Source organism: Haemaphysalis longicornis, unplaced genomic scaffold, assembly GCF_048455015.1.
Source record: "Haemaphysalis longicornis isolate Haplotype H1 unplaced genomic scaffold, Haemaphysalis longicornis Haplotype H1 scaffold_5, whole genome shotgun sequence".
In the NCBI taxonomy this organism is placed as follows: domain Eukaryota; kingdom Metazoa; phylum Arthropoda; class Arachnida; order Ixodida; family Ixodidae; genus Haemaphysalis; species Haemaphysalis longicornis.
In genome coordinates, this window is record NW_027526385.1 from 77,589,798 (window position 1) to 77,609,133 (window position 19,336).

Sequence of the window (19,336 nt, forward strand, 5' to 3'; positions counted from 1 at the left end):
TTACGAGCGTATTGACCAGGGCAGTTTCTCATTCCTTCCTTTCCCATCAGCTGTCATGAAAGGCAAAGGGGCTGGCATAGGGTACAGAAATGGTACTAATATGTCGGCGCGAAAGGAATTTGCCAACCTTTGGTATACCGAAAGGACACAAAAAGCGACACACTTTACTTTTTCACTTTCCTTGCGCAACAAACTCCCGAAAGAAGTTACGTGCTAGGGTTCAATTGCATTTATGCGATGAAATAAACACGCGGCTCCCAGTCGGCGGGCAAAACCACCGGATTCGAATCCGCTTCCTCTAGGTTTTCTTGAGCGCTTACTCCGGATTTCATCGAGCCATGGCGGTGGTACGGGGACGTGGGAGGAATGTCCGGCCCATGGAGCCGGAACCTTGGACGGAATCGAGCTACCCGGACTGAGAGACCCACCACGTCCGACTTGGTGTGGCTGTGCCAAGCCCACGATGTAACGGGGCAACGCCATTAAACAGAAATCATGCGCAACCGCATACGAACGACCCCTTGACGGGCCGGTAGGATCACCGGACGGAAAGATTTACCATCCCTTTCTAAATAAAACTGAGAGAAGCGCTAAAGCTAAAAGTGCGTCCAGCCTTCGCTGAAAGTGCGGCCAATCGATCGTCACTCTTTCAAATACCCGAATTGCGCACTACGTAAGCGGATCTACGCACGATCTGAATGAATGCGATACGTGGTATTTATGAGATAAAGGTATACTACTGTATACTCCTCCTTCATGGTCTATGCGTGTATTGGCTTATCTAGAAGCGTTCCTTTTTCGCGATTTTCGAGTAACCGTTCGGACACAATGGAAGCCCGGTTTCATGCACGCGCCGTGTGTCCAGATCTTTTTAATTAATAATTAATTCATTCTATAGGGTTTAACACGCTGACGCAGCACAGGCGATGAGGCGCGCCGTAGTGGAGGGCTCCGGATTAATTTTGATCTCCTGGAAATCTTTAACGTGCGCCGAAATCTCGTGCACATGGTGTCCAAAGAACGTATCAGAGCTTTTCGGTTGACCAACGGGTCTATGGGGAAATGCATTAGTTTTTTGACAGAACGCCATCGGTCCAACTAAGAAAGCTTTCGCTTTAAAACAGGTGGTGTCGACCGCATTCCTGACCTTGGCCAAGGACTAAGGTCTACTCCAGCGCTTCTAGCCAGCCCGTTTCTAATTCTTTTCACCCCACCCTGATCCACCCGTGCCAAAAGCTTGTTGCCACTCACGTTGGCAAAAACAATGACAGAACCAAAGGCGACCATTTCCCGCCATGAGCCAAAGAACTCGACCAAGTGCAAGCGCTTGTAACAGGGGGACAGTATCTAAAAACACACAACGTACCCCTGCGTGTTTTCACACAGAAACAACACGTTGTTCCAACGCAGCGAGCAGCGCTTTAATGTCGCCTTCTTGGAAAGCCACCTTCAGTCGCTCTCCAAGACGTCAAAGGGCAGCCAACGCGGGATGTAGATCGTCGGCCGTGGACGAGCCAAGATCGCCGCGGGCTCGGCGGTGGCCGCCGCGGCAGACCGACGGACAAACCGCGTGCACATCCGGCCAGCGCGTGTGGCAATCCCGTTCTTCAGGGGCGAGCCACGCGGGCCCAAGAAGTATCTGGGCCGCCGGCGAGATACGGTCCCGCGTCGCCGTCTCTGGCAAGGGACAACGCTGCCGGCCCTGAGAAGCGTCCTCCTCACCTCCGCCGCCGTTACCTGGTCGCCGCGGCGAAAGGGGGCGGAGTGGTAGCAGCAGCGCCAGCTCCTCGGCGAGAGCAAAAAGGCAGCTTTCACCACCGGGTGAGAGTCGTTCCGTTCCGGACGGGATCGTCTTGCCGTCGCCTCCCGCGCAGATCAGCTGCCGTCGGAGGATGCGGACGCTGTAGAACGGAGGACCGGTCGGTGTGTTGTTGCGCGATGGTGGCCGACATCTAGTCCACATCTTCGTGTTCGGTGTTATCGGTCGGCGGGCAGCGCGGCATCACGGAGGCTGCGATCGTCTTCCAGGACATCCGCTGCTTGAGCACCTTGGGAACGGCGAAGCAGTCAAGTGCTCCAGAGTCTTGGAGAACACCCTATCCTCAACGTGTGTTCCTAACGTGGGCGACTGTTTGAACAGCAGTTGAGCCAGTGGGGTTCCCTAAGGGGTGCGCGTTTCTTCGAACTGTCACCGGCAAGTCGCAGTTCTGAAGTCTGGGTACGAAGTCGGAGTAACGAAGGCAGCCTGCGCCGTCGAGGCCCTTTCTCCCTGGGCTCTGGATAACAAGGCCGCGGTGTCGTTCAGAAAAACCACGTGAAAGGACTTCAAGAACGTCGCGTTGAAATCGGCGCCACCCCACTATCTGGTGGCCCTGGAATAGCAAAGCATCGAACTCGCGGCGGCGAGTGAATTGAGGTGAGCGATACTTTCTCGTCGATGTAAAAAAAAAACTGTCTCCGAGTTTTGAGAGGCTTCCTTTTACGTTTTAAGCGACAAGAGATAAAAATAAAGCGGGAAACCTTCAACAGGTCCTTGCGCTACTTCAAGGGAGGCTATTGTTATTTACAAATTATGTTACAGCATTACGTGTTATCGTTATTGAAGCATAATTTATATCATTATACAATGTTATTTCTGTTTCTTCGCATCCTGCCCAGAACTCTTCCGTGCTGTCCCACTCAAGGAGACAAAACACAAAACTTAAAGAAAAAGACCGGCTGCGTATCTACTCGCTTCGCTGAAAATGTCGAAAGACGGTACTCTTCTGCCGTTTCTGACACGTAACTACCTCTACCCTATGCTCCCCCCCTTTCGCTCCACCCGTGATGAATGCAATGAAAGTTCGCTCAATTCCTTTTTTCCGCGATTTATTGACTGATTGATATTTAATGGTACCCTTGGTAACGGGGTGGCGACGTGTGCCCTCTCATTAAATAATCTGATGTATCTATGCTGTCCTGCTAGTATTCTAATTTTCGTGCTGCTATTGGTGGGAGGCACAAAATAAATTTTGTCCGCTACAGGCGGTAGCTGCTCTAAGTTATATTCCCCTTCTGCTACCCCTCCACCAGCACTCCAATATTTTAGTCCGTACCTATGTACCTACCCCGTACCTGCGTACCCGTACCTACCCGTACCTACGTGCTTTTGTTGGTTTGATATATGCTTGGGGTTTCCTTTGGGATGAATAACGTGCCATGTATTTCTACACTTCATGTTCAAGAATTGTTTCTCCTAGATTTTTTGACGGACGGCCGAACCGAGTGCAGACAGACTAAAATTTTCACGTTTAGGTAACCCATTAAAGACTGTCTTTAAAAACAAAAACCGGAACGGCTTGCGAGAATTTAAGCTCCCGCAGGCTACTTTGGTGAAGGGAACAAGAAACCGCAGGACGATGAGGAGGGAAGGGGGGGGGGGGGCGACAGGCGACAGGCTTAGCTCAGCTAACCTTGTAAAAGTTTGGCTTGGCTTGGCTTTACTTTTACTTGTAAAAGTAAAAGCTTGGCTTAGTCTGTTTGAGCCTTGCTTTCGCTTGGTTAACCTTTGATGTAGCTGTATTGCCGACCACGGCTCAAAGTCGTTCAGTCCCGTTCAACGCTCACAGGAGGAGGCCCACCTCACTTTCATTCGCGGCGAACGCGGCGTTCCTCTTCGCCGGGCGCAGGATGAGTCACGTAGCCCGAGACGACCCAGCGGCGAATGCGTGGATGCGGGGGGGTTGCTCGGCTGCCGATCAGCTTAGTGCCCGCAACCGCGAGCCGCTCAGCTGATCAGTTGGGCAGAACGACTGAAAACGGGGCCTTGTGCGCAGCGCCGAAAACGGGCCCGGCGAATCACGCGATGCGCTTCGAGGGATGTGTTGCAGGGGTGTGTCTGAGGTCAAAGGTTGAATTGGCGCACCCGAGGTGAAACCACTGGACGAAAGCAGTAAAGCTTTGCTTTAATAATGAGCCATTCCACTCTGTGAAGGCGGATTACCAGCGAAGCTTTTTCACGCACGACATAGAGGTGACACGAAATTTAGATCAAAAGTACGAGGAAATCCGTACAACTCTCCCGAGCTCTGGAGGCGCGCCCTGTCCAGCTCATGCCTGTCCGAACAGCTTCGGCTGGTGGAGCGGGCTGTAGCGGCTGGAAAGGCATATGGGGTCCTGGACTGAGGACTTCACCTCCTGAAGGGTTCACGCAACTTTTTCCCACAATAAAGATGTTTATCCTTCTCCTCCTCACCCCTGACAAAGACAGATACATTTCGCGCACTCTTCTTTGATGCTGTTTGCCGCCCGCCGCCGCCGATTACCTCCTCATCTTCCTTCTCATCGCCCCTCTTCATCGTAGGCGCGCTGCTCCTCGTGAGAGGCCTCACCAATTCGAGGAGAGGAAAAAGTTAAAGGGACCATGCAACAGCTTTTTTAACTTTTTTTCTACATCCTGCATGCTTTCAGAACGTAGACAACAAACACATCCAGTCCTTAGATTAGGGGCTCACAAAGCACCTCAGCCAAAAATGACCCCTCTGTGCCCATCAGGTAACTTGGAAACTTGCTCAAAAGATTTTTCTCTCTTTCCCGGTCTTGGCAATTCTCGAACACTCGAATTACGTCGCTAAGGCCATGTAGCGGCTATTGGCCGGCTTTCCTTCAGTTGCAGCAATGAACTCATTCCATAGCCACTTTAAGAAGAAAGCCACGAAACCAAAGCAGAAACGGGAGGCGTATCCGCTGCGACGAGCAAATCACGCAGAGCCGCTCCGTGCTGGCGATAACTGTAGCTTTCGCAGTGCTTCCAGACGCGAAGGAAAGAGTGAAAGCGCTTATCGAAAGTGTTGCAGGGTCCCTTTAAATGAAATTCATAATGGGAAACGGCAGGTTGTCAAGTTAACGCAAGTGTGGAGCGAAAAGGGACGCACACAAACTGACAAACGCACGCACACAAACGCCTCTCGCCTTCGTACGCCTCGCAAATCATGTTCCTACGCCTCGGAAACCTCCCTATGGCGCTCACACCGGGACAGTCGTTTTCCAACGCATCGCGCCGTGTACGACCGTCGCTTCAAAGACACGTGGGGCCTCTGGAGTTTTTTTTTTTTTTTTTCGCAGGCATGAAAAATACACCCTATGGCCATACAAGCTTGAAACGAAGAAAGAGAGAAATGAATTAAAGGGGACCCCTATTGTGACAACTGTAGAACTGTGGACGCGACGGAACACATTTTCTTGGAGCGCACGGCTTACTGCTGGGCGCGACGCGTTTTCTACGAAGGCGCCTCGATACAAGTCCAATCACGGTAGCGATCATCCTTGGTCCTTGGCCTTACAAGATTCTGCGACGTGAAGCCTTGCATCCCTTTTTTTTTTTATTTTGAATTACATTGGAGTGGTAGGGGAAACTTAAGTGGATCGGCTGTTGCGGAGCGCCCATTTATGTTTTTATTTTTTTCTTGAGCGTTAGGCATTGGCAGAAAGACGTCTTTTTTTTTTTTGTATAGCGAAAAAGGTCCCTAACAGTACGCGACCTATTTTCAAAACTGCGCGCGTGCCAGCGTGGACAGCTTTAAAAGAAAAGATGCACTTGTAAGTGCTGGTTGTCGACTGCTCCATTGTAATGCGAAAGGGCAGTCAATTACCCTGGACGGAACGACTTTTCTATTATCGCAGTAAAAAAATCCGGGGGCTTGCGAAGTTTCCGGTTTATTTATTTATTTATTTATTTATTTATTTATTTATTTATTTATTTATTTATTTATTTAAACAGTGCACAGTTACCCAGTGTGGAAAGGACGTGATTCGGCCACCTGGTTCCAGTCTGAAATAGTGCGCGTGCAAAGCGAGAATTTGAATGTGTCTGTTCTTGCATATGATACATACCCACGGGGGGGATTGGCCAAGGGGGAATCGGAAGATGCGAAGTGTAAATTGACGCCATGAAAACAAAACAGCTCCTGACCTTTACGCACATGATGGCACGTGTCCCATACGCACTCGGGGGGCGGGGGGGATTGGCATCAAAATGAATAAAAGCTCAACGTACAAATGACGGCACAGTTTCTTGCCTGCCAGCTTCTCAGCTCACCTGCTTGCTGACCCAGAAGGTTCTTTTTCGCCTTTTATGAACTCAACGAGTTTAGAAAGGATAGTTCCACTGCCATTTTTGGCCCAATCCATGTCTCGGTGCATGTCACTCCGACAGGATCACAATCCACTTCCAGACAGCGATCCTAAGCGCGTGCTTATAATTTTCTTCACAGCGACGTCATTTAAGGCGACGTCAGGCGAAATTCCGAAGTCCAGGAACACAGCCCACTTGTTAGCTGTATGGTACATCGGCGAGGGAATTGGCCAAGAACGTAAATTAAATCATTCACGTGACCATTACCGTTGCCATCATCGACCCTGCTGGATTGTCCGAAGAGTTAAAGGTTCTTAAAGGTTGCTGTGATTGTAATGATCGTTCCTGTCAACGTGCGGTCCTTACGGAAGGTTGCACGACGTCATGGATAGACCAAGTGCAGGGCAGAGAAGATCACTGGTGTGGAGGATTCCAGCATTGGCACTGCCAGGAATAAATGGTTCTTGGAAATATGTGGGAAATTATTTATTTTTCACGTGGGTCACCGGTACAAACACCTCACGGAAAACGAAAGTCGAAACCGGTTACAAAATAATTACGTTGCACCAGTCCTACCTGACCCTGCATTCCAGTCGCGTGTCCAGCTAAGTGTGACTGTCCATTTAATTCATTTACCAATTTGGCGTTCAGCTTGTACGTCCGCTCTCGAATCTCTACATCTTCTCGGCTGTCGTCGCGTCGTTCGTCGTGTTTTTAGAGAAGGTCGCCCGCACTTCTCATTTTTTTTCCGAGCTGGAGGCTACGGAGGCGCGATGCCGGCGCGAGATACGTGGACCCACAGGAAAACCTTCGCAGCCGGCTCGGACACTCGGCGAGGGGACGCTTTGCATTCCGTTGTAACGCTTGTCCCCTCCATACCACCACTGCTGTTGTTTGGGATAATGATATAGCGCAGAGAGGTCCATGTATAAAGAGTTCACATCGGGGTTTACGCAACGAAACCTGAGGGGAATAAAGATTTATTATGTCCTCCTGCGACCGTTGGCCGTCGACAAAACCTCAGTAAGTATAGGGGTCTGTTGTTACTACAGAACGTTACGGGTGCCTGCCTGAGGCGAAAAATCGGTCCGTGCGTACGCAGTTTCTCGACCACTCTTTTTTATTCCGCTCATGTACTTTTTGGCGGTGCGGTACCGGCTAAGGCCGAAAAACGCTCGTTGTGGTTATAAGCAGCCGCGAAGTTTTTACTAATGTCGATGAACCACTAGTATGTAGGATATTCTTGACAGCTATCGTATTGTAGAATATGCTGAAAGCTTAGCTCCAAGAGACAAAAAATTAAGGATGCTCACACAAACGCGTAAGACTTGAAAGTAGCGAAGCTGTACACAACCTTCGTGACCATCACGACGGTTTAGGTCCACGATTGCAGCCGATTGGCTTCTTCTTCGCTGCCGCAACGACCTTTACTCATTCATTGTTGCTATAACGGCGAAGGAGACGCAAATCGAAGAATCAGAAGGAATGCACGGAACGCGCACACTTAAACTAGGCGCCCGCAGGTCCAACGTGTGCCCTATGAAGTATTCTGTGTCAAGCAGATGGCATCATGCCTCTCCCCACAGTCACAGCCGTTTGACTCCCGGGTAATAACTCACGCTCCTAGCCGAGCGGGTAAGACGACTGACGCCAACTCCTCTTATCTACCAGACACAGCTTGGAATCCTGACGGTGATTTCTTTTCTTTACACCGAGTTTTGTGAAACGCCAGAATCAGCTAATTGCTAAACAGCTTCGCTGTTAAAAACATTCGGAGCATTTAAGTCTGCTCACACTCTTTCAAGGCGAAAGCATTGCGGCATCTACTGGCCATACTTATCGAATACTTCTTTACTGCTCCAACGTGTTTCAGTTTCTTTCTTCGCTTTCGTTTTTTCGTCCTTCGACGCGAATTACGCCTGCTGGCGGGCCGGCCGCACTCCACGGCGCGGCTTCCCCAGAATCACAGTTCTCCACAGCGGCTGTTCTACTCACGTGTCATCACGCTCACTTATTGCCGCGCGGTACGCGCTAGACTAGCCCTTGTTCCGCCGCCGGCATCGTGCTTATGTAAATAGGGGGCAGCACACTCACCTCCTAGTTTGGGGTGCAGGGTTCGGTTCCTATACGATATTTTTTTTAATTTACTGTTCAGGATGGAAACCATTTTATGTACCGCACCACGATTACAATGCCGGTTTTTCTCGCAATGGGACACTTAAGTTCCTCTCCTTAAAAATTACAGCCGTTCCACTCAATGTGAACTGTCAGAAGAGCAGAGCAGTGATTCTCCATAATGGGCTGTAGCGCCGTTATCCGCTCACTGCTGCCACGCAACGCATTTCAAATTTCCCGCCTTCTCAGTGCACGCGCGCCCCCTGCCTGAAACTACGCCAGCGGGAGTTTTGTTCTTTTTGTGCTTGCTTTTCCTCCCGCAATTTCCGGCGTTGCACTGCCACTTTTTTCGCTTAGTATACTAAAAACCAACCCAACCATCGTTCCTGACAAAATGAACGCGGGTGCTGCCGGTTAATTACGTATATTTTGCCTCAAATGTACCTCCAGTTTTCTTTGCGCTAAACAACGGGGAGATGTATGACAAGCGTCAGCGGTTTACGAGTTTCATTTGAACACTTATGACTATATAAACCGCTTGGATTTCGACACCTCCGGGTTACGCCGCGACGACAGCCGCTACGACGGAACGCCTTTTGGCTCTACTTGGGTCCAGCGAGCGAGCTACGACGACTAAGCGAGCCCCTAAAGTGCTCTGCACTTAAAAGAATGAGGACAGCTTGACCACGCTCCCGTAACCAAGACCAGAGAATGTCTTCCGATGATAAGGAACTCGGGAAAATGTATACTCATGTGCTTGAGCTGATAACGCACGGCGGTGCGCCGCACCTCTACCCACGTAGCTTGCGATGTTTTGTGTAGCCCCCGCTATCCAAGCCAGCCCAATCAACCCCGCTTACATTTATTCTGGATGCAGAGAGATGCTTGTTTGTGTTTCTGCTGGCATGCGTGCATTTATTTCCAAGTCCTATGCGATGTCTCGTGAGGTTCGGAATGTAAGTGAACGTTATTTGAGGCGTTACAAACAATTGCTCTAATTAGTCGTTTTTCCCCTCCTAGCTGTGCCTCACGCTAGTAAGTACGGATAAGGAGTGAGTGAGTGAGTGAGTGAGTGAGTGAGTGAGTGAGTGAGTGAGTGAGTGAGTGAGTGAGTGAGTGAGTGAGTGAGTGAGTGAGTGAGTGAGTGAGTGAGTGAGTGAGTGTATTTCTCATCCCATTCCGTATTCTTACGAGCTATCTTGAAAGAGGAATTAATCATAAATTCTTTTGCCTCCACGCAAAAAAAAGACTGCAGCTAAAGATAAAGATTCCCAGTGTCTGAATTTCAACGTCGCTTGGAAGCCTACCCGGTGCTCCAACAGCTATGCCACGCCCAGGAATTCCTTTAAACTTGTTGACTGGACGAGACTGTGCATAGCTTCGCGTCCCGACGTTTCTAACACAGTCTCAACAAAACAAGGCCATTCTCCGAAACGTATGCGCAATATGCAGAGATAGCACGTTGTGTGGAATGCATGCTAAGTTGATGCTCGAGCAGTGCGCTGTGAAATAATTCTTGCAAAATATGGCTTCATTTTGCAAGGAAGGAGTGAGGCGCCAAGCACGTGAGAATGCTCATTCTGGCCGTCGCGTTCCGAACATACTTCAACCTCCCCTCCTTCTATTTCAACAAGTCGAGCATACAAATTACCTCACCGATTGTTCCAATGCACCATTGGTCGCTCAGGAATGCACGCTGGTTACCCGTCGAACGCGAACCTATACTACAGTTTGGTTCATCGCCTTATTCGTAGAGTTCAAACTTCGAAGCGCACATTGACAGTTGTCCCTGGCCTATAGCTCATATCAACCGTGTTTCCACCACCATGTGCACGGCTCATTCCACGCTGAGGTACAGTCGTCTACAGGCTTGGCTGGAACATCAGATTCGACTTTAACGTGGAATAAAAACTCTTTCAACGAATGTACAGGACTTAAGTGGCCCCTTTTCGAATCTCAGCCGCGTCGACCACGTTTCTGATGGAGGTGAAAAGCGAAAACGCCCGTGTGTACGAGATTTCAGCGCACGTTAAAGATCCCCAGGTGGGCAAAATTAATCCGGAGCCCCCCACTACGGCACGCCACATCACCTGTATTGCGTCAGCGCATTAAACCATAAAATCAATCAATCAATCAATCAATCAATCAATCAATCAATCAATCAATCAATCAATCAATCAATCAATCAATCAATCAATCAATCAATCAATCAATCAATCAAAAAGTGTCCCCCTAAATTTGAATGAAATGCAGCAGTTCGTACTAAATTACATTGCACCAAATCAGGAGGAGTAAAGCGTCGCTCCAGCTGAGGCAGTGGACGACTGTACCATGCCTACGCTCTTCAAAGGGTGCCAAATTGCCGCCGTCTTATTACCACTGCCATCTAAAGCGTGAAACACCATTTCTGGTATTATCTCTAGGGTAGTTGCAATAGTTTAGTGTACTACAAGAGAGAGGTGTGTCGTCCGGGGCTGGCGAAGTGAAAATTTCTGGTGATATAGTGTGCTGATGAGGAACTCCTGCAGTGAGCAGTGCCTGTGGCGGCTGTTTCAGCAACGTTGGATTTCACAAGTTTCGTCTATTGGAATTGATGTCCATTTGTTGCCGAAAAAACACCTTATTTCTCCATTTTATGACAAAATTTTATAAAACACCTTAAACAGCTCCGGGGTTTTAATACCGGAGGTTAAAGATAATTGTAGGTGGCGCTGGCTACAACAGGAATTCACCGGGCAATTCCTGCGTTCTGTGCTATTTTTTACATCGCGAAACGCACCCGCACTCTCCATTGCTTCACCTCCCGCACGACACACTTTCATTGCTTTCAAATTTTTGCACACTGCAAAATGCGGAGTAAACGCTTTCGCATCTTCATCCGAATTAAGCACTTGGATGCTATTTCAATCTCGGTTGAAATGTTGCCTAGTTCAAACACGTTGCAAGGAGGAGTAATGAGTAAGAAATGTTTAAATGCAGAGAACTTTAGGGGCTCGCCTTGTCGTCGTAGCTCGCTCACTCGACACAAGTAGAGCCGCACGGCGTTCCGTCGTAGCGGCTGTCGTTGCGGCGTAATCCAGAGGCTTCGAAGGCCAGGTGGTTTATATGGTTATAAGCGTTCGAAACTCGTGAACCACTGGCGCTTGTCATATTGTATACATCTCCCCTTTGTTTAGCGCAAAGAATACTGTAGGTACATTTGAGGCAGAATATACGTAATTAACCGGCAGCGCCCGCATTCATTTGGTTAGGAACGCTCGTTGTGTTGGTTTTTAGGATATTAAGCGAGAAAAAGTGGCAGTGCGATGCCGACACGTGCGGGAGCAAAAGCAAGCACAAAAAGAACAGAACTCCCGCTGGCGCAGTTTCAGGCGGGGGGCGAGCGAGCACTGCAAAGGCGGGAAATTTGAAATGCACTGGGTGGTAGCAGTGAGCGGATAACGGCGCTACAGCCCTTTATGACGAATCACTGCTCTGCTCTTCCGACAGCTTTCACATTGAGTGAAAGAGCTTTAATTTTTTGTAGTTCATTCTTATTTAAGTAATTGGCAAAAAAAGAAGAAACATTCCACTATGTTAAAGGGGGTGATCAGGAAACCTGTAGCGCACCCCACAGGGTTCCACAGGGTTATATGAATGTTTATTTTCATTACTATAGTGACGAGAGCTGTGCCATTGCTACACACTGATGGGCTCGTTTACAATCGTACAAACTACCCCTTCTTTTTTCCACTCCCCCCCCCCCCCCCTTTATGTTGTATGTTCCTTTTCTTCCTCTTGCGTGTGTTCTCCCGCGCTTTTGTCGTCGTATCATGTTGAACCGAGGAGTATTAAATCTCGCTTAGATGCATTCTCAAGTTATAATTTCCCACTATTGTTGTTGAGTAATTCAGTAATTTAGATTGGTGCGGCACTGCAAACAAAATTCTTCTGGCACAAACTTTTCGAATCATTTCACTTGTTTTGATACGCCCACATTGAATTCAGCAACGACGGCGGCGGCGGGGCAGTGTCACCACGGCTAGCCCATGCAAAGTGCACGGCCATAAAAAAATGGCTGCGCCTTGGCTCATCTAACCTTGGATATGCAAAGCAAAGGCTTGGCTTAGTCTGGTTGAGTCTTGGTTTCACTTGGATAACCTTTGATGTAGCTGTATTTCCGACCACGGCTCAAAGCCGTTCGGTCCCGTGCAACACCCGCAGGTGGAGGCCTGGCCTCGCTTTCATTATCGGCAAACGCGCCGCAAGATGAGTCACATAGCCCGAGACGGCCCAGCGGCGCATGCGTGGGAGGCTGCGAATTTGGTCGGCTGCCGATCAGCTGAGCTAGCTGAGCAGCCGCTCCCATCGCGGCCACCGCCGCTATATGAGCAGAACGACCGAAAACGGGGCTTTGTGCGCAGCGCCGACAGTGGGCCCGGCGAATCACGTGATGCGCTTCCAGGGGTCTGTCGTCGGGGCTGTGTCTCCGGCCAAAGGTTTACTTGCGGAGCCTACGCGAAACTGCTGGACAAAAACAGCAAAGCTTTGCTTTAATACTCAATATCGCTCTTGGGCGTGCCCAGAGGTGTATGCACAGTGGACATTACAAGTCCTCCTTTCCTTCGTGTACGGAACAGACACTTCACAGTTGAAGGCATTGTCTTCTTTCGAGTCAAGGGTGTATGTTCAGCTGTTTACGGATAGTTTCTGAAGAAAAAAAAAACACGTGATCTTGGATGTGTATAATACATCCGAGCACAAGTGCAGCCATAAGCTGGTGTTTTGCTTTTTCCTTCTTGAAGGGCCCCTGGTGTGACGTCTTGACCCGAGGTTAGGTTAGGTTAGGTTAGGTTAGGTTCCGTCCAGGGTGAAGGGATTCCGGAACGGCATTTTTAAAATGAAATCTACAGATGGCAAATGCATATTGATTGGCTGACGTGAATCTTTACAGTACTTCCGTCCAAACTATACCACCATAATCTGAATGAAGCATTTCTTGTCTCGTTTGGAGGCATCGAGACATCGAGGATGCATATTAAAGCTTCAAACAGATATGACTTGCGAGGGTGCGATACCCACGTACTGACGCAACGACAAGGGCAGCGCATGGGGGCACTACTAAAACAAAAAATTATCGCAGCTTACGGCTCGCTTTCATCACCGACCGACCGTACGTACGCACGCAAAAGTTGCCTTTACCCTTGCGAGGGGCCCCTGACCCATGTCCATCTGGCGGGGCCCCCGGCCATCATGCCGCGTTGCCGCATTGCCGGGGGTAAAAGAGTCTGGCGGCATGTCCTGCCACAGGCGGCTGCGAGTTGAGCGTCCACCGGGGCTGCGGAAGGCACCATGTGCATTCGTGTGCCTTGGTGGCGCCGGGCAACTACCGATAAAATAGGTACAAGCGACTCCCCGGCCTGGCGCTCGGCCCTTGTGTGGGACTACAACGCTTGGGAAGTTCACCCGGCTTGCACGGGAAATCGCCCCTATGGAAAGGGGCGGCTGCAAAAACGCAGGAACTTTTTTTTTCCTGCTCGAAGCTTTTGGCAAATCAAACTGTGGTCGAATTTCCGCCTCGTCTCCAGCGCTCGCGAGGTTCCTACATTCAGCGCACCAAGGCCGGTGACAGTAAGCACGCTTGTTTTCCGGCGTGCGTATCCGTGCGCGGTAGGAAAAAAAGAAAGAGGTGGCGTCTTGTCATTAGCGGCGATAGAAATCTCGCGTACGCGTACGTGACAGGGTGCTTGCACCGACTGCCACTCGCGCACCCTTGTACATAGCTGCGAGGCAGGGACAGCAGTGGTTGCCACATTCGCTGCTGGAATGCCCTTACCTGGCTCCGGTTTCGCGGACAACGCTCGTTCTGGCGGAGTAGTTACGGCACGACTAGCTTAGGTTCAGCTCGCGTCAAATGACAACGCCCTTCACAGCGACGCTGCCTACCGCTGCAAACCACAACGACTTGCGGCAAGGTCAACTTTCTAGGGAAGGCTTTGTAGCTCTTGACCACTAATGTAGATATATACATTTTAAAGAAAAAAAAACATCCCTCTAAGGCGACTCTGCCATCGCGCCGATGGCGACTCTGCCATCGTCTACTTGTCATAAGTAGTCAGCCCACAGTGGAGTTGGGAACGTTACAGAATTCCCTTCTGTTGTCCATTCATGGGCTGCTACCGGAGGGGTGTCGTTACGGCTGTGACTCTTGTTTCGTAAGAAGTACCGTGAAGCAAATTATAGGACGTTTAACTAGTCAAGCGAGTACGTAGTTTTATATTAGCAAGTATCATATCGATAATTGTCAGAGGCAGTTTTAATTCAAATAACATGAAGCCGTCCCTTCTAAGCCATTCCAGCGTTATCACGAAGCCGCCGGCAAAGGAACAGCCCCATCTTCTCTGTTAAAATAAAACCGCAGTTTTTCCATGTTTCCTTGAGGTAATTACTAATTAACTGAGATGTATGCTGAATCACATTGGACTCGTTGGGACTGCAACCCGGTCAATCGTGTTATGTCGGGCAATCGTTTGGCTTCGCTTTCCAACCACGCTCTCATCGTGTATTCAGAATAATTATCTTTAACGCAAAATCATTCACTGGGCTAGGTAAGCGGAAATATTCCGGTTCATCTCTCTGTTTGTATTTCACAAGTATTAGCGAGAAAAGTGACTGGTGTTTCACTTTTAGACCTGATCTTTAGTAGGTCACTTGCAATCGGTAGGTGAGTGGTTACCCAACACTAGGAAACCACATGTAGGTCGCCTGTGAGTCGCGTGACCCACGCCTTGGTCACCCGAGAGTAACCAATAACCCAAAGTTACGTATAGCCCATCGATGACAAACTAGGCACCCATTACCCACAAATCAATAGTGGCCCTATCGCTGGTCACTGCTGCATCGCATGTGATTCATCAACAGGGAACCGTGGCCAGAAAATTTCTGGTGAATGGCGCACAGAAATACAGATATCGGCCACCGGCTCTGCGATACCTAAACCTTGTTAGGGTACACCAGCGTCGCGTTGGTGTTTATTGCGCAACAAGTCCAAACCAACTCAGAATTCTTGTGTGGTCTGCAAGATACGATACGCTAAGGAAAGGAGGCAGTCATGGATTTGGACGCCATTCGCTCGGAAGCAAGAATATAAGGAGTTCTTTTTTTTTTTACCAAAGGGGGAAGGGGGAGGGTTAGTGTAGGCCGAATTTCCCCCATCCTTATGAAGAGCAAAGATTCCGGCGTACCCGATCATTGGACGACTACATTATTCTGCTGCATGGACAATGGGCTAGGAGAACTTGTTTGGGAGGAAGTCTTGTGCGCTCACCCGTGCGGCACGAAAACCATCATTTCGTGCCCACGGGCGTGGACACGATTAGTGCACATTTGAAAAACAGAACACGCGTGGCAGTTTCGCAGACTGAGCCGAGGATCAGATTCGTTTAGAAGTGGCAATGAACCCGTCGGCCAGGACTCACTCGCTGTTATTTCTGACACAAGCTTTAATGAACTATTGCGGAGCACAAGCGACGGAGTAGTAATTGATTGCGGTTTGCAAAGTTTTCCTCGTGTAGAAGCAAGAGTGGCAGAAATACAGAATATTGATACGTAGATTTTGAGAGCCGCCTGCTGTTGAGAGAAGGAAACTGCCCGGGTCCGTACCCACATATCGGGAAAGTAGAACTCGAATACCTGAAAGAAGTTATTAAAAAAATGTGGTTTCTCTCTGTTCGCAATTTCCAAGATAGCGACCGATAATTACCTCCCATTCCCTGTGTACAAAAAAAAAAGCAATAAGGAAACCCGGAAACGAAGGACCCTAATCAGGCCCAATCGCAAAGACTTAAAAACTGGCATATATATCCTTATCGCTGTCGGTGTGCATGTGTTTTTCTGCTTTATGTTTCTTATTACCTAAAGCACTCAAATCGCAAATTCTATCTGTTTTCCTAGAGCAGATGAACTGTATACGGCGGACTTGCCTCGCTAGAGTACCACGACAGCACGACACACGAAGTAGTCTTGCGAAATGAAACACATCGTCTGCACGTGTGAACATTACTGACGTGTGCCGCTCGAGAATCGTCTGCAAATCAGTGATTCATGGAATGTTAGGGAAATGCTATGATCACCCAAGTGAAACGATCGGGATTACGCCCATTAGATGTGTAATGCAATTTTCAGAATGTCACTTTATTAATACAGTAGAGATGTCCCTAATATCCTTTAAACGACGTAAACCTCGGGGAACAACTATAACACAAAATACGGAGTGTGGTCGTTTGACCCCACCCGCAGAATTTGCATAGAATACCCGGTAGTGCTGCTACGCAGACGATTCTCAACCGCCCCATCAATAATCACGCGCGCAGACGATGCCTTTCGCAAGGCGACATGGCCTGTCGTCTGCTAGCCAGGCGATAGAATTAGTCCGCACGAGCAAAGCAGGCGGAATTCGCGCCGCTGCATCGGCTTGGGAAAAATCAGCGACGAAATCTATAGCGTCGCAGACTTGCAAGCGAAACATGCAAATGGCGTGGCGAGAGCGGGAACGTGCTTTGCATTCTGCCGCCGGATTTAAAACCACGCTAAAGAGATAAAAAAAAGTGGCAGAAAAAACTAAGGAAAAGCCTAGTGGGGAATGCACAGTCAGCCGCAGCAACCGGCCGTTCGGGATCTGTGTCAACGCGATGCGTAAGAACTCGGAGAAACTGATGCCGTGATACAACATGCCACGAGCCCCACTGTCTCAACCGTAAAGCTATTCTGTTCCGACAGGCCTGCAGTATCGAGATATCCGGCTTCGGATAGCCGCTTTAGCACAATTTTATGACTGATGAGCGCACATTGTACGTTTAATCCGCGGCCAAGCGATGTTGCGTGCCAGTATCACGCCACATTATAGAAAATGGGTTTGTGGGCATTCTGCGCACGCACGCACGCACGAGAACCCTCGTCTCCTGTTATGATCACCTAGACTTTATTATAAAGCCTCGCTTTAACGAGCATTTTGTTCAAGCCAAATTTTTCATATCCCTTGCCCAGTATATTCCTGTACAGCAACTTTCCTTGACAGGGAGTGTTTACTGCAACAAATTCGTGGTTTGGGTACCTGAAGTCCTTTAAAGGGGTCATTAGGGCCGCAAACATTCCGTTTTATTTGAAAAAAACTAGCTCTTCGACACCTCGCGCAACTACTCTTCGTTCGCGAAGGATGTTGTTTTTAGCCCCCTCCCCCCAAAAAAGAAAGGTACAGACATTCTGAAAATTGTTCAGTAATGCGTAAACCTTCTTTCCAGCCTCTTTGTTTCACATAGGCTCCTTCAATCTCGGCTTCACGTCTGTGCACAAATGCGTTGCTATGAAGACGCTTGACCTGGAGCAATGTAAGCAGCTTAGTGTCGAAGTTGAAGGCACCATGTATTCCTATGATACGCCATGCTCCGATTCTCTTCAATATTGTTGACAAATGCGTGGCTAAGGCATCGTGTTCTTTTTCTTGTTTTGATTTTTTTTTTAAATTCAGAAGGTCCATATCATCTACATTAGCACTGATATAACTATAACGTGTTAACTTCACCAGTTATGCATTTATTCAGCAGACATAAAGCACCACCCTAAAAGCGCCTGGCGTTTAGAAAAAAACGCTGCCGTATTAGAAAAACCACAAATATTGACAAATTTTTAAACTTCCCGTTACGAAACGCCACCAGTGACGTCATTGGCAAGGTACCAAAAACGTCGTCACCAGTGCTTTAACTCCAGCAGTCAGGCAGTGTGATCAAGCAAACGCAGCTTTACCACTACAATCGCGTATGCATATTCATCCAAGGTGGCTCAAGTCGGAGGATGCAGATTACTCAAACTAGACCCTGTAACGTCACAGTTCTGATGAGTCGCCGCTCCTTCACCTGTTTCCTTTATTATGTGCTTTAAGTGTTTCATGCTTGCTCTACCCACTCGCTTCGACTGCTGACTTGTGCACCCGTTCGAACGAGGCAAACTTGTTTCTGTCTTCGCGGTCTCTTTAAGTAGAAGCTCCCCTGCACTTGGCTCTAACGAAACCCGTTGACGGTGGACTGGAAAGTCCCGGTTTCTTTGTGCTCGAGGTCGACGGAACGTCCCTTGCATAACATTAGACCGAGGACATGGTAGGTGTGACGAGGCTCAGGACAGAATGCGCGGAGCGCAAAGACGTGTACGCTGTACCGCCGCTTGCTAGGGTGGAGCGAAATTTAGAACAAGGAACCGTTCGAGCGCGCTCAAGAGTGAAAGATAATACTGGGAAAAATTAAGCGGGGCGCAATGCGTTAAAAAGCGATCGCCAGAGCAGCACACGCCTGCGTAGGTGAGCTGCGAGAACGCGTAGTGGACGGGGAGAGAAACATAACCGTTGTACGCGCTTCACGCACCCATTAACTGGCGGCGAAGCGTCGAAGCTCGACGCAGGCGGGTTGTTTTCAAAAGCTTCTCGTCTGGAACTCCTTCCGGCAAATCCCCGCCCGAGTTCCTTGAACCGCCTGAATGATAACCGCCCAATGATAAGACACTTTCCCCAAGGTGGTACGCAGATGTGAAGGGGTTAATGGAGTTTCTGTGGAATAGTTCTAAGCGCTCGCGTGTGCGTGTGCGAAAGTCTCTCTTAGGAGGAGCGGGATCATGATAGCAATAGGAGTGGATTGGATTGGATTTGTAGCTGTGCTAAAAACAAGGAACGCTGACGATGACGCTTGAGTTAAAAAATTGGCCGCGTATCTGCTCGCTTTGCTGCAAATTTCGTTGAAAGAAGATGGTCTTCTGCTGTCACTGTCACGTGACTTTCATCTCCCCCCCCCCCCCTCTAATGCTGTTTCCCGCCTGTTTCCGCCCTCCCGTGATAAACGCAATGGAGGCTTGCCGAATACATTTCAATTTTCCCGCTTTCGCACTGCTGGCGCGCCATCTGTTGAGACTTTTTGGTACTCTCGGCCCTGGCGCTTGAGCCGGGATCACCCCTTCTCTTCTGAGCATGGACATTCTCCTGAGCTTCATTCGGTCATAGTGCCATCATCTGCATCTCAGGATGAGCAGACGGATGAGAACTGTGAAAACCCATTTCGAGCTCGGAATTCTACACCCGCCGCAAGGTTT

General features: G+C 49.2%; 1 protein-coding gene across 1 annotated transcript in view; it reads left to right on the top strand.

Moving 5' to 3' along the window:
- Nucleotides 1-1,639: 1,639 nt before the first annotated feature.
- LOC144138477 (uncharacterized) overlaps nt 1,640-19,336 on the top strand; it is an 89,525-nt gene continuing 71,828 nt past the window's right edge. Inside the window, exon 1 of the mRNA XM_077670769.1 lies at nt 1,640-2,416. The gene's annotated coding sequence lies outside the window, so the exon portion shown is untranslated. The remainder of the gene's footprint in view (nt 2,417-19,336) is intronic.